This window comes from Oryza glaberrima, chromosome 8, assembly GCF_000147395.1.
Source record: "Oryza glaberrima chromosome 8, OglaRS2, whole genome shotgun sequence".
Classification (NCBI taxonomy): domain Eukaryota; kingdom Viridiplantae; phylum Streptophyta; class Magnoliopsida; order Poales; family Poaceae; genus Oryza; species Oryza glaberrima.
In genome coordinates, this window is record NC_068333.1 from 1,548,916 (window position 1) to 1,564,311 (window position 15,396).

Genomic DNA, 15,396 nt, shown 5'->3' on the forward strand with positions numbered 1-15,396 from the left:
CATGTTTACAGACTTACTTTCGTCTAAATAGAATGACGTTTTGCACGTTCACGAAAAAAAACATGTACATATATGTATGAGGGCGAGATAATTTTACAACACAGTTGATGATGACCAATCGATTAATTCTTGAGCATACAGAGTAAAAATTTCAAGCCTCTTAGTAAGATCAACTTGAATGCATGCATATGGAAGCAAACTAATTAATGGTATAAGTAACTCTTGTATGCCTTTGCTATGAAATGCTTCGAAATATAGGTCTTTCCATCTGAATAGCAGAGTGAGCCGATCTTCCAAAGGACTTGAGTTATCTGGTGTGATCTGCACTAGGAATGTTCCACCGCTCGGAGTGTACAGCTTGTCGGATATCTTGCAAAACTGCTTTACCCCTTTGCTGTTGGAGGGCGATTCCAGAGTTATGATAACCTCAGCCTCAGATGAAATCGCGGACATCAGCTGTCCATAGCTTGTGGCGAGATTGCTTAACTCCAGGTAGAAGATTGATGAATGGCCGGGCTGTTCAATGCAAGAAAAAGATGATGAGATAAGAGATACACACCGATCGATTACTTTACAAGTAAAAAAAAAATCCGAGAAATTGCGATCGATCGGTTGAGAAATTTATTGAGAGGAAGAAGAACGTACGGGTAGAGGGGGAGAGATAGTGGTGGAGGTGGATGCCTCTTTCCTCCTCTTGGGCGCCATTGATGTAAAGCGATATGCTATGGAGAGGGTTTAAGAGGGTTTTAGAAGAAGAAGAAGAAGAAGAAGAAGAAGAAGAAGAAGAAGCGGTTGAGAAATGGGAGTACAAGTGCTTTGGTGTGAGTGGATGGACGGTGAGGTGGTCGTCTTCCTCACGCGCGGTGGGGAAGAGGCGGCGGCGGCGTCGGGGAGGAGCCGAGGAGAGGCATGGGCTCACGGCCACCACGGCTGCCTTCTTCTTCTTCTTTTTTGCATTGCTTGCTTTTCTTTTTTTTTTTCATGGGTTGTTTTGTCTTATTGGCGAGAGAGAGAGAGAGAGAGAGGGAGAGAGAGAGTCCAGCTAGCACATCATGCCATGCCTCCCCCACCCATCCAAATTCCCAAACCCTCGTCGTGGCCGCACCCACCCACCCACCCACCCACCTCGCCGCCGTCGCCGCCGGGGCTGGGGCCGCCGCGCGCCTCCGCCTCCGCCTCGTCCTCCGAGGCTTGCTTGGTTGTAGCTAGCTAGCTCCACTAGCTTGCGGGGGAAGCTAATCTTGGAACAGCAGCCTCCCCATCCTCCCGGTGGTGTAAATGGCATGAGCGCGGGCGGCGACGCGCGAAGGCGGCGGCGGCGGCGTCCTCAGCGACGCGACGCGAGCAGTGGTGTGGTGGTCAGGTGCTCCACCATGCAGTTTTGCCCAATTTTTCCCTTTTTTTTTTTCCAAATATTTCGATTCAAATTTCCAGGATATTTCGCTAATTTCTTGTTTCTTAATTTCCTCCATAGTTTGGATCAGTTTGAACCTAGGACTCCAGCTTCTGCGGACAAGAACACGCATGCATATGGTTCTTGTGGTCTCCATGGATCAACGGTGAAGCCGGCTAGCTGGCAGTCTGGCACTCGACGGCGCGGCCGTGAGAGTGTGAGTGAGAGCTCCACCACCAGACATTGCAGGTTCTATCTCCAGTCTCTGCGCCCTCATCCATTTGAATTCAGCCAGCTAATATTTGTCAATGTGCTCCTAGCTGCAGTGATTCAGCTTGCCAAGATGTTTCTAAGCACAAATGCAAAATTCATCAATTGTAGAAGAAATATTACTGTGTGATTGCAGCAATTGTAACGCGCGTATACTATGATGTCTGGGCAAGCCAATCCTCTATTTTGAGATTTTATATGTTGTGATGTTGCATCCTTTAATGTAAGGCATTTGCGAGGGGAAAGCCCCCATGATTCCAATTTTAGCAACTTGTTAATTCGAATCACCGGAAGCAATTAATGCTTTTTCTTTTTGTGCCGGTCAGCTCTAAGTTCTTATCCTTTATAGTTTGTTTGAACATTGATGCTTCCATCAAAGATTAATGAAATCTTAGCTGCAGGGCAATTTCATTGAGCATGCAAATGAATTGAAGAAGAATAAAACACCTGGTAGATTATCATTAAGCAACTCATGATCATTGGATCACATTCCTATTATTACTATTGATCTGTCCCAAGCTCTATATATTAGTTTCTCCAAGAAACTGGAAGGCCCTAACAAAGATATGTAGAGAAGGATAGCTTAGGTCTACTTGTACAGTTCTACTTGATATTAACACTTAGGCATCTGGTTGTAGGTGGGATTTATGTGCAGCTGCATGCCTTTGTTTGCTTTTAAAGCTTAAGCAGCAGTTTCCAGCCCATTTAGGAATGGGCTGTGATCAACTGCCTGCTAGGACTAATGTACTTAGGTGATCAGTCCATTTTACAACATGTGGCAAAAGCTATTGTTTTGTGAACTTGGGAGCTTTTAGTAATGAATACATGCTTGACATATATTCATCGATTGTGGTTGCTCAGGATATACCCTTGTGGTCTACCACAGTAAGTGTTCCTATGTAAACGAATTAAATGTTTATTTGTGTGGTTTGCTTAGTTTGCATATGTCTTTGCATCATGTGCTCTCTGATCTATATGATTATTATTTCCTGAAAAATTTAACAAGTACCGTAGCACCAGAAGTTCTCTTTATGAATGCATGGAGATGTTATTTTGGTTATCGAAGATTTGGTTGGGATTATTTTATATTTTTATTGTTTATTTGGGGTTGGTTTAGTTCTGAACTAAATCGTGCACAAATCTTATTTTGTAGGATATTTTGAACCACATGTCAGATATTCTTTTAAGACTATATTTTGATGAAAATAAATAAAAGGAAGCATGCCAAAACAGCATGAGGGTGTATAGTAATCTGGTAGTAATAAACTATTATTGGATTTTCACAGGAGGAAATTTGGATTGTCGTAAATGTTCAGATATGCTATTTTATCTGGGAAGAAATAAAGTTCTGCTTGAGTTGTGCTTTAACCAGAAGGAATTTGTAGTTGTAAATTTAAAAAACCAAAATCAGGGGCGGGCTATCCATTCAGGCTTACCTGGATTTCTTTGCCCTCTGGGACCTACTTTCCTCGATACAGCTTGAGCCCGCGGTGGCTGACGCGGCGGTCTGGTGGCCGGCGAAGAACGGAACCTTCTTCGTCAAGTCAGCCTACTTGTTGCTATCCGCTGGTCGTACTCGATGTTTGCTGGGCAAGATTATTTGGAAGTCACGCGCACCGGAACGCTGCAAATTCTTTATGTTCTGCGCCATGAAGAATGCCTGCCTTACGGCTGATAATTTGCAACGGCGTGGATGGCATCTGGCTCCAATCTGCCATCTTTGCTCCAAAGATATCGAATCTTGCACCCACATCTTCCTTAACTGCGCCTTCTCCCGTGAAGTTTGGGGGCTAGTTAGGGGCAGGATTGGCCTCCTTCATGCAGTGCCAGATGATGACTTGCCCACTTGGTGGTGTGCTGCGCGCAAGGTGGTTACCAAGAAGGAGAGGAAAACCTTTGACGCGGGCGTGATTTTGGTGACTTGCTGATCTGGAAGGAATGGAACGCTCGCGTGTTCGATGGCCGAGCCTCGTCACCAGCCTGCCTATTCGCGACGATCAAGGATGAATGGGAAACGTGGCTGGCGGCGGGTTTGATCCCTCCTCCGTGAGAAGGCTTGTTGTAGCTCTGTTGGGAGAGGTCTTTTGTGTGTTTGCTCCCCATCTCCTTTGAGCGACGGCTTTTTCTGTCTCTCTTAAAAGGGATGTGGCCCTGCTTGTAACCAATAATGTACATTCTTTGCTTTATCTTAATATACTTCGGCCGGCATCTTTGCCGGCCCGGTGAAAAAAAACCAACAAAAGTTTAATGTCTTCAAATTCTGAAAAATACTATCCAACGACTGTAAAATGCATATTGTTTTGTGGATGGATTGTCCTACAATGGGTAAACCAAACTATTTTTGTGAATCTGTGGTCTATAACTCCCTTCTTTCATGTTTATATGTTAAAAGGAGTTGCATCCAGCTTACAATTTTCCTTGTTATTGCTTATGCTATTACATTACCTTTTGCAGCATCTCATCTATATTATTGCAGGAATTATATGCAAAGTTAAACGTCATGCGAGCACTGTGGCATATATGTTAATTTGTTAGTAGGGGAAAGGTTTGCTACATTCCTACTGATGCGGTTTACAGAAACAGTCATACTGTGTCTGTCAGAGGACCAGAGATTTTGGGAAGAGATTGAAGAGGGACCAAGGGCTATGGGTCCCCTTGGACTTTCAGCAGGTGAGCTCCTCTTTTTCTTCTTCTGATCTTATGACACCAACTATCATTCTTATTATTTTCACCTTCCTTTACAGTTCTACCTGGATATGCAATTTGTGGAAATTCGGGAAAACATGCCCCATTTTACAGCCTATAACAAAGATACTTCGCTAGAGATGTATGCGCCACATATAATTCACCCAGAGTTTCACATACTATCACCATAAAATATTTCCAAATCTCCCAATACGCTCCCACATTTTCCGATTGTAGTGTTCTATGATTCCAATCCACCTAACCTTCACTTGCAGCACATAAGGGCCTTTCTTCTGAGTACATTCTTCATTACGATGCCCTAGAACAAACTTAAAACATGCAACTTCACTTCCACCCTCAAACACACAAACTTTGAGCACCAGCTTGTGTTTACACACGACAGCTACTATATTACGAGTTAATGTAACACGTCCATCATTCCTAACACTTGTCTCTGTCCCTTCCACTCTACTGTCATATAAGATGATCTCATTTTCAACATTCCCAGTAGTCCAAGCACTTACTGTACCGGTGAAATTTGACAGCCCCTCCAAGAAATTGACAGCAAGGGTAGCTTGCACAGCATAAGGAACAGGTGTATAGATAAACGCCACTCTACTCATGAAACTTTCTAGTTCTAAAGTCTTGAGTGGCTTTTCATAAGCGACGGCATCATGTTCTATGAAACCTTTGCTGAAATCTGTCAGTAGCCCCATCCCCCTTAATCTTCAAATTGAACTCAAAATACATGGATCCTTTGGTAGCAAGCCCTCTCTTTGGGCCTGTAAGAGTTAGTGTATCCTCCTGCACGTACATCGATTTAATGAAAAGCATGTCACTTATAATTCAGACGATGTCAAGAATATAATGTGTTCGAGAAGAGGAACGAATCGGATACAGACCGGCGAGGTGATGAGTTGGGGATGGTCCCTATCACGCCTGAACAAATAGACACATCTGTAGTCCTGCTTATCCCTCGCCAGCACAGTTCCAAAGATGCTGATGGGGTAACCTGAATCAGACTCGGTGACCTTGATTGCAATGACATTAACAGAGCCTTCCAACATCACAAACTTGGAGGAAGGGATAGTGCGAATCGGAGACCCAGGACTAATTTTTGCTGCAAAAATTGGGCCAGAAACAGAAATCGAACAAGAACATTATTATTACTACACATGACATCGATCTAGAGACTCAACAGATAGGGAGGAAGAAGTTTTCACAAGTATATATTGCTTGAATTTACATATATTCATAGGAATAAACGGATCGAGAACTAATTAGACAAGTGAATGAAATGATACGTGCAAATTTAGAAATTTAGAATAAGTGAAAGGATACTCACACTCTTTGTCGTGGTCAAAGAATGCCATGTTGCAGAAACAGAAACTGACCTGGGTAGGGGTAAATTCTTTTGACTTGGGGTCGTATTCAGTTAACTGATAGCGGCGAACGATGTCAAGAACGCTCACCGCTTTCTCCTCCCATGTCAACTCCTGTCCAAAATCCGGGAGCCTCTTCTTCTTCACCTTTCCCACCTGCTGCTGCTGCTTTTTCAGATGAGTTGGCTGCTGCTTCTCCTCCTTCCCAGCAGCCATACCACCTCCATGCTCCTCCTCCTTCTCCATGGTGACCTTCTTGGTTAGTTCACCCATCTTGCCAATGCTGTCATCGCCATTAGTTTGTTGTTCGATCAGGTGGCCAGCCACAGCTATAAATTCAGAAGAGAAGCAAAATTTGCAATATTTAGATTTGTTCTTTTATGCATCGCATCAAGCAACCAACGTGTGATGAACAATTTAATAATAAAAATAAAATAAAATACATTTGTGGACTGCGCACTCACATTCCCCCTCCAGGTCGAGCACTTGCATAGGATTATTCACTACCGCAGCAGCAGCAGCAGCCGGACCCTCGTCGCCGCTGCCGCTGGGCTCCATCATCGCGCACAGCCCGCTCGCATCCCCCATCTTGCCGCCAAGGAGAAAAGAATAAGACGAATTCGAACAGGAGAGGTTGAGATCGAGGGTTAATTTGGGATTAACTGCATGCGCGCGCGATTCGCATCGATATAGCAAGAGGAAGAGGGGATCGATCGAGGAGGCGAGCGTACCGTACGTGGTGCGAGTGCGATCTCTCCTGGAACCCTAGCACGCCGCAACCGACAAGTCGATCGATCGCAGCTGCGGTGAAAGGGGTTTTCTTTCCCCGGGCCTGTTCACTTTTGATGCCAAAATAAATCTTACCAAATTTTGATAATTTTAGCAACTATACTAAAATTTTGGTAGGATTTCTTATATAGTTACCAAAATTTAACAGTAAACTAAATGTGGCCACTTTTTTTTTTTTTGATAACTTTACTAAAATTTGATAAGGTTTAAAATGGCTCCAAAGTGAATATGCACTAGGGTTTCTCTCGATTGATCGTCTTGCTCGGTGATGGTGCGGGGAAGACTCGTGACAAGTCTTCCTCACCTTTTATTCTGGACCTGGGCCTGTGGCCCATGAAGTGAAGATATATTCTGTAGGAAAAAAGTATACTTTGACTCCCTAGCACGCCGCAACCGAGAAGTCGATCCGCTGCGGTGAAATGGGTTTTCCTTCTTTATAGGCCCATCAGGTTAAGTCTTTTCCAAAGAAAAAGGCCCATCAGGTAACTTACTCTTCGTCCTCACCAAACAAACCCTAGCCTCTTCATAATCGGGGAAAAAGAAAGAGAAAACCCTAAGGGGGCGATCAGGGCTGCCACTGCCAGCGAACACGTCTACGGCCGGTACACTCCTCGATCGCCTCGATTCTCTCTTCCGATTCTTCGACGAAATCGCATTGTATGGCCATGAACAACACCTAATCTTTCTTACCTGTGTCCCCTTTCTTTCTGTGTTCTTCTTCTTCTTCTTCATGGGCGTCAAGATGGCGGACGAAAGCGAGCGGAGCGGTATGGTAATCGACGACGTCGGCGGCGGCGGACTGAATCTTCCAATTGTTGCAGGCAAGCGTAAGCGGGAGCTCACATGGGAAGAGAAGGCGGCGTTGACAGTTCTTGATATTCCTGCCGAGCGTGATTGCAGCCTCATAGACTCGGAGAAAGATTACTCATGTGAGTATATATAATCCACAACTAATTGATCGATCATTCATCATTCATGTACATCTGTTCTGCTTTGTTCACTCGTTTGCGTCAGTCAGTATATCCCTCTTAATTGGTACTTCCTTTGTTTTATATTATAAGACTTTATAGTATTGTCCGCATTCATTCATATATATGTTAATGAATCTAAACATATATATGTGTATAGATTTATTAATATCTATATGAATATTGGTAGTGCTAGAAAGTCTTATAATATGAAACGGAGGGAGTATTTTTTTTTTGTTTGTTGGATGGGAAACATCAAAACCAAAACTTTGCTTGTTTTGCAGCTATGGTGGCTGCCAGGCCGGAGAACACGCTAGTATATTTGGCATTGACAAGAATGGGGATGATTCTGATGAACCGTGTGCTAAGGATGATGCCAAGCAAAGTGATATGGCTGCTCTGAAGGAGGAGGAGGAGAATTGGGAGCTGGACAGTGAACCAGAGCTCACATAGGATGAGAAGGTGGTTCAAGTTCTAAACATGGTTCGACGCCGAGAGATCACCGAATATAACCCCCAAGCAGTTTTGCTCAATTCCTACTCGATTTTGTGCCTACAACATAGCCTTCTTTGACCTGGACAAAGAGTGTGAGTACATCCATCCACTGTTAGGGTTTTCTATAGGATCGTCTAGCCTTAGATCTAGTCGGGTAGAGCTCTTGGGTGGATGAACAAATATGGATGAAACAACAGAGAGGGAAGTGAGAGGGTTTAGGGATGCGACTGGTTGACGTTGAGGAGGAGGAAGAGGCGCCGGCCATCGTCGTTGTTGTCGCGCTTGACGTGGACGGCGGCGACGGTGGTCGTGACGGCGGCGGTCGTAGGCGAGGACGACGAGGCGTGACGCGGCGTGATGCTTCCCGTCACTGGCTGCGCCCCCTCGATCAGTTAGGGTTTTGTGGGTGGAGTTGGCGGTGGCAGTGAACCTCGTATCGTGTGCCACCTCGGCCTCCACCTCTGTTTATATGGCGCAGGGTGACGGGGGCCCACCAGCTAATGGGCTGGGCGTCCCCCGATCAGGGCACGGGTCAAGGTCCCTTTGTGCTGTTGGGCTCAAGGGGAGGTAGATCTATCTAACATTCTCCCCCTTGATCTCACTATTTCTTTTAGCCTTTTTCTATTCCATCACAGATTTGCACATAGAGCATGTTTCATCGTCACGGATAATCGCCGATGGATTCGATAGCCACTATACACATCTGTATTATACTTTAACTTTTGGGCCCTGTAGTCCAGGATTCATAAGGCTTCCCTTAAACCCATGCCGGCTACATGTTCCTTGAACACGTTGGGTGGTAGGTTTTTCGTGAGCGGATCCGCGAGCATCCTTTTTGTTCTAATGTGCTCGAGACTGATTGTTTGATCCCGGACTTTGTCCTTCACAACATAGTACTTTATGTCAATGTGTTTGGCAGCACCACTTGACTGATTGTTGTGAGCGTACATTACTGCAGGTTTGTTATCGCAGTATAACTTTAGTACTCTTCCTGTCCATAGCTCATACAGTGTTTTGGGCACCGATTTGCTTGGAACTCTATTGAGGATATGAATGGCGGTTTTTAACGCCTCCATCCATAAACCCAATGGTAGGGTGGAGTAGCTCATCATGCTGCGCACCATATCCATAAGGGTACGGTTACGCCTTTCAGCTACCCCATTCTGTTGAGGTTCGCCCGGTGTTGAATAGTGGGCTACTATTCCATTCTCTAGCAAGAACCTTGCAAAAGGTCCAGGGACGTGCCCATAAGGCGTATGCCGACCATAGTACTCCCCCCCACGGTTAGATCTTATTATTTTAATCTTTATATCATGCTGATTTTCAACTTCAGCTTTGAATATCTTAAATTTATTCAATGCTTCTGATTTTTCTTTAATTGGATAAATATAACCATAACAGGAGTAATCGTCTGTGAATGTTATGAACGAGTCATAGCCATCCACACTTTTCATAGGAAATGGACCACAAATATCTGTATGAATGATCTCCAAAATTCCTGCGCTTCGTTTTGCACCCTTTTTGATGCTCTTTACAAATTTTCCTTTAATGCATTCTATGCATTGTTCTAAATCTGAGAACTCCAATGGAGGAAGAATATCATTCTTAACTAGTCTCTCAATTCTTCCCCTCGAAATATGGCCTAAACGACAGTGCCATAATTTCGATGAGACATCAGGAGTTCTCTTTCTTTTCTTGTTTTCTTTTGTCAACGAGGACACAACATTCACATTCTCAGAAAGAGATAAAAAATAAAGCTCATCTTGCAACACAACAAGACCAATACATGCATTATTATACTATAGTTCACATTTGTCATTTCCAAAATGGCAATCATATCCATCAAAATCCAATTTCGATACACTTATTAAATTTGTTTGCAAAGAAGGGACATACAAAACATCTCGAAGTAAAAGTGTGAAGCCATTCGCGAGCTCTAGGCGAAGATCTCCAACAGCTTCAACTTTTGCTTCAACTCCATTGGCAACTCTAATGGATCTTTCGCTTCTTTGCGTAGTCCTCGTCGAACGGAATTCCTTTAAACAATTACACGCATGAATAGTTGCTCCAGAATCAATTCACCATGTGGATCTAGAATAACCAACATAATGAGATTCATTTACAAATGTAATAATGTTCTCACCTTTCTTTGCCATGATCATTTTCAGGAAGTCAGGACAATCTTTCTTGTAATGTCATGTCTTCTTGCGGTGGAGACACTGATCCTTTTCAACAGTGAACTGTTGTTGCTGAGGCAGATGCTGAGGCTGTTTCCCTTTTGAGGGAGATGATTTGTGGCTCGTTTTCTTGTTATCTTTAACATAGTTAATAGAGCCACCATTAGACTCTTTGATTCTTTCTTCCTCTTACACACAATTAGTGATGAGCTTTTCAAAATTCCATTTCTCTAGACTTATGTTGAAGTTGACAATAAAGTTGTCAAAATGCTTTGGCAATGAGGCCAAAACCAGATGGACCAGAAAGTCATCTGTGATGCCCAAATCCATTGGCTTCAACTTGGAAGCCATGTTGCTCATCCTAAGAATGTGGTCTCTTACACCACCCCCATGGTACCTCTCTGTCACAAGCTGCTTTATCAGCTGTGTCGCATAAGTCTTTGAAGAACCAGTAAACTGGCTCTTTATTCTTTCGAGGTACTCAGAGACGGTGTCACACTCTGGGATTGAGCCCAATATGGTTGGCTCAATCGTGTTCTTTACCACAGCCAAACATTTCTTGTTAAGCTCAATCGTGTTCTTTACCACAGCCAAACAGAGCTTAACAAGAAATGTTTGGCTGTGGTAAAGAACACGATTGAGCCAACCATATTGGGCTCAATCCCAGAGTGTGACACCGTCTCTGAGTACCTCGAAAGAATAAAGAGCCAGTTTACTGGTTCTTCAAAGACTTATGCGACACAGCTGATAAAGCAGCTTGTGACAGAGAGGTACCATGGGGGTGGTGTAAGAGACCACATTCTTAGGATGAGCAACATGGCTTCCAAGTTGAAGCCAATGGATTTGGGCATCACAGATGACTTTCTGGTCCATCTGGTTTTGGCCTCATTGCCAAAGCATTTTGACAACTTTATTGTCAACTTCAACATAAATCTAGAGAAATGGAATTTTGGAAAGCTCATCGCTAATTGTGTGCAAGAGGAGGAAAGAATCAAAGAGTCCAATGGTGGCTCTATTAACTATGTTAAAGATAACAAGAAAAAGAGCCACAAACCATCCCCTCAAAAGGGAAACAGCCTCAGCATCTGCCTCAGCAACACCAGTTCACTGTTGAAAATGATCAGTGTCTCCACTGCAAGAAGACAGGACATTACAAGAAAGATTGTCTTGACCTCCTGAAAATGATCATGGCAAAGAAAGGTTAGAACATTATTACATTTGTAAATGAATCTCATTATGTTGGTTATTTTAGATCCACATAGTGGATTGATTCTAGAGTAACTATTCATGCGTGTAATTGTTTAAAGGGATTCCGTTCGACGAGGACTACGCAAAGAAACAAAAGATCCATTAGAGTTGCCAATGGAGTTGAAGCAAAAGTAGAAGCTGTTGGAGTCTTTGCCTAGAGCTCCCGAATGGCTTCACACTTTTACTTCGAGATGTTTTTTATTTAATAAGTGTATCGAAATTGGATTTTGATGGATATGATTGCCATTTTGGAAATGGCAAATGTGAACTATGGTATAATAATGCATGTATTGGTCTTGCTGTGTTGCAAGATGAGCTCTTGCTGTGTTGCAAGATGAGCTTTATTTGTTATCTTTTGCTGAGAATGTTAATGTTGTGTCCTCATTGACAGAAGGAAACAAGAAAAGAAAGAGAACTCCTGATGTCTCATCGAAATTATGGCACTGTCGTTTAGGCCATATTTCGAGGGGGAGAATTGAGACTAGTTAAGAATGACATTCTTTCTCCATTGGAGTTCTCAGATTTAGAACAATGCATAGAATGCATTAAAGGAAAATTTGTGGGTGGAGTTGGCGGCGGCAGCGAACCTCGTATCGTGTGCCGCCCCGGCCTCCACCCCTGTTTATATGGCGCGGGGTGACGGGGGCCCACCAGCCAATGGGGCTGGGCGCCCTCGATCAGGGCGCGGGTCAAGGTCCCCTTGTGCCCTTGGGCTCAAGGGGAGGGAGATCTATCTAACATCCATTTGTTATAATATCATCCTTGTTCCTTGTTCATTCTTTGACTATTGTACATGTCTTAAAAAAATTTACTTTCCTGGTTTGATTTATGTCTCTGGCTTGATTTTGCAGCAAAGCTTGCACGTGGACCACCTATCAAGTCGCTAGCTTTCCCCGACTACTGGTGGGAGATGGACTCTGTCAATGTGATTGCAATCAAGGTGGCCGAGTCTGATGTGGGTTACCCTATCAGGGTATTTGGCACTGTGCTGGCCAGGGATGAGTATGATTTCAGGTGTGTCTATCTGTTCAGGCGTGACAGGAACAATCCCCAGATCATCACCTCGCCGGTATGTTACTGATTCGTTCCTCCTCCTTGCTAGATTAATACTATTTACTGTTCAAATCCAAATGCCATTGCCTTTACAATCCGCTGTCTGATATTCTACACTATAAATGACCTGTTAATTAGGCTCACATTGTTAAGTGAAATGTAGACGGTTGCATAGTTCCATAATGGCTGGTGAAACGCCTGATACGATAGAAATCCTGTTTCCTGGACATTAAAATCCCTACTGCCAGATCTTAAACCTTGCTGTCAATATCATATATCCACCGAATCTGATTGCCGTAGTCCATTCCTGCTGTCTAAGAGGGTCAGGACAGTTACTGTTGGAACATCAATCAATCCATGACTTCCCCTTTTTTGTGAGATTTGATTTACTTAATTAGTTTCTATATCCCAAGATCCTGGTACTTTTACCTGTTATACTATTTTGTTAATCCAGTGCAACGGTAGTGCTCTGGGATCATGTACGTTTTGTACTGGAAAAAGTGGAAACAAAAGAATTTATATTGGCATGTTGCTCATTTGAACGTGGGAGTTTGAAATGCAATTCACAGGCTGTTTCATATACCTAAAATTATTATCTGTATGTATTATGTACCCAAATTTCTCTTAACATATTGTTGGCACTGTCTGAACTGTATTCGACTTATCGAGCCTGGTGTTTTTGGTGGCATTTCTGACATGATTTCCCCTAATCTATTTACAGGAGGACACACTAACTCTGACAGGACCTAATCGAGCGCTGGGTGCAACAGACAAAATGTATTTTGAGTTCAATTTGAAGATTAGAGACGATGGCGATGTCGACAAAGATTTCTGCAAAGGTGTGCGAGAACACAATGCCATCTGCTATACAAAGCAGCCGATGACTTTATCGCTAGAGAGCTGCCTGAGTACAATTGATTTTGTGTATAGTCCTGTTCAATTAGCTGTGGAAGCTTCTGTTGCAGTCAAAATTAAGGGGGTTGTATCCACGTTTTTCACTGGCAAAGTGACTGCTTGGACTACTGGAGATGATCAGAACAAAATCATCCTGTATGACAGTGAAGTGGAAGGCAGTAACAGAGTTCTTGGAGCTGATGGATCAGTTGATCTGACTCGCTGTTTCGTAGCCGTCAATTTGGATGATGAACTGGTGCTCAATGTCTGTGTTTCTGAAGGAGCTGGCTCAATCTTTGAGCTCGTTCTTGGACACGATGATGAAGAATGTGTCCGTGAGCAAGGTCCCTATGAACTGCAGGTGAATGTTGTTTGGACAGCTGCCTTGAAGCATCGACAGCGCAGAAAATTGTTTGAGCGTATCGGTGACTTCCGCGTGTTAAGGTGATATGATGTAGTATGAAGATTTATATGGGGGAAGCTGTTACATCTCAAGCAGTTCTATCTTGTTATATAGATTATAATTTTTTTTGTTCAGCTGAGTTGAACTCGTGCTTAACTGAAAATCTGCCTGCAAGACTTATTTAGTTATATGTACTGGTAGACTGGTAGTCTATAAGATTACTGATATCTAGTAGGGAGTATGGATCTGTCTGGTAGTCTATAACCTTTTCTGAACCTACCAAAGTTTATTTTGCGTTCTTGGAGAAGTGTCTTGTCTGTCATTGTTACTGGGTTGTGAGCATCGATTGAGGTAGTTTGGAGTGGTTTGAGCGCCATGTGTGCTGTACTGTTGCTATTTGTTGTTGAGAGATGCTGAGAACCTGATATATATGAAAATTGTATGTATGTATGTATGTATATGTTGATGTTTTGTAAGTTAATGCTACTACTATTGCTAGAACCAAGTAAGTTGATTCATTTTCAGACAAAGTGAGTACTCAGTTAATAACCGAACAAAACAAAATAACACCATGATGCACTGAAATAGTTCGGTCAGCTTTGGCTACATAGTAAGATGTTGAATTCGGTCGACCACCAGCAGGTGGGTTTGAACTTTGGATGGTTGAGTGCTGTTGGCATGTGTTCCAGCCACTGTTTCCGTTTTACATTTATTATAAATCATTTTGACTTTTTCTCAAGTTGAATTTTTTTGTCTGATCAAATTTATATAAAAATATAATAACAGTTTCGATCTAAAACAAAAAAATATATTAAAATATATTTAATGTTACATTTAATGAAATCAGTTTAGCGTTATAGATGGTGTTATTTTTTTCTAAAACTTGATAAAAAAACAAAAGATGCTTGAAAAGAATTTAAAGTCACTTGTAATACGAAACAGTGGGAATAAATAAGTTGGCCGGGCATGAATCGGTTTAATTAACCTAGGCAGACTTTACAGCCTCCACGACACCTCGACGGCGCTCCTTACCCGCGACGGTGGTGCGTGGTATGCCGTCACCGCCCTCGGCCTCCGGCCGCCGGTGCACACTGCCGGCGGCGAGCTCGTCAGCTGGGAATTCAACCTCCACCTCTACAAATCCACATCCGGATCACCAAGCGGCTATCTCTGAGGGAGTTTGTCAGGGAGAAGACTAGGAGAAGACTAGCTGGCGCGTATGCGCCAACGGCGCACACGTGTGCTGATGTTAACGTAACTAATTCAATTAGTTAAGGATAATGAGGGTAATTAAGGAATTTTTTTTATTTTTTTGGGAGATTTTTTACTAATAGATTGAAAATTTTTAAGTTACATTTGAAAACTTTTGACTTACGATTTAAATTTTGAAAACTTTCAACTCAAACTTTGAAAATTTCAATTCGAAATTTCAATTTGCAAGAAAAAAATTTGAAAACTTTCAACTCCAATTTGAAAACTTTCAACTCAGATTTAAAAACTTTCAACTCAGATTCGAAAACTTTCAACTCGAGATTCGAAAACTTTCGAATCAGATTTGAAAATTTTCAAGTTAAGATTTAAAAACTTTCAATTCAAAACATTTTGAAAAAAAAAACGTGTGCTAAAGATTAAAAAAAAA

At 42.7% G+C, this 15,396-nt stretch overlaps 2 pseudogenes; one reads left to right on the top strand and one right to left on the bottom strand.

Annotated features, from left to right (window-relative positions):
- Positions 1-4,373: 4,373 nt before the first annotated feature.
- Positions 4,374-6,530, bottom strand: LOC127782648 (uncharacterized; annotated as a pseudogene).
- Positions 6,531-7,249: 719 nt separating this feature from the next.
- On the top strand, positions 7,250-13,990 carry LOC127783330 (uncharacterized; annotated as a pseudogene).
- The last annotated feature ends 1,406 nt before the right edge of the window (positions 13,991-15,396 follow it).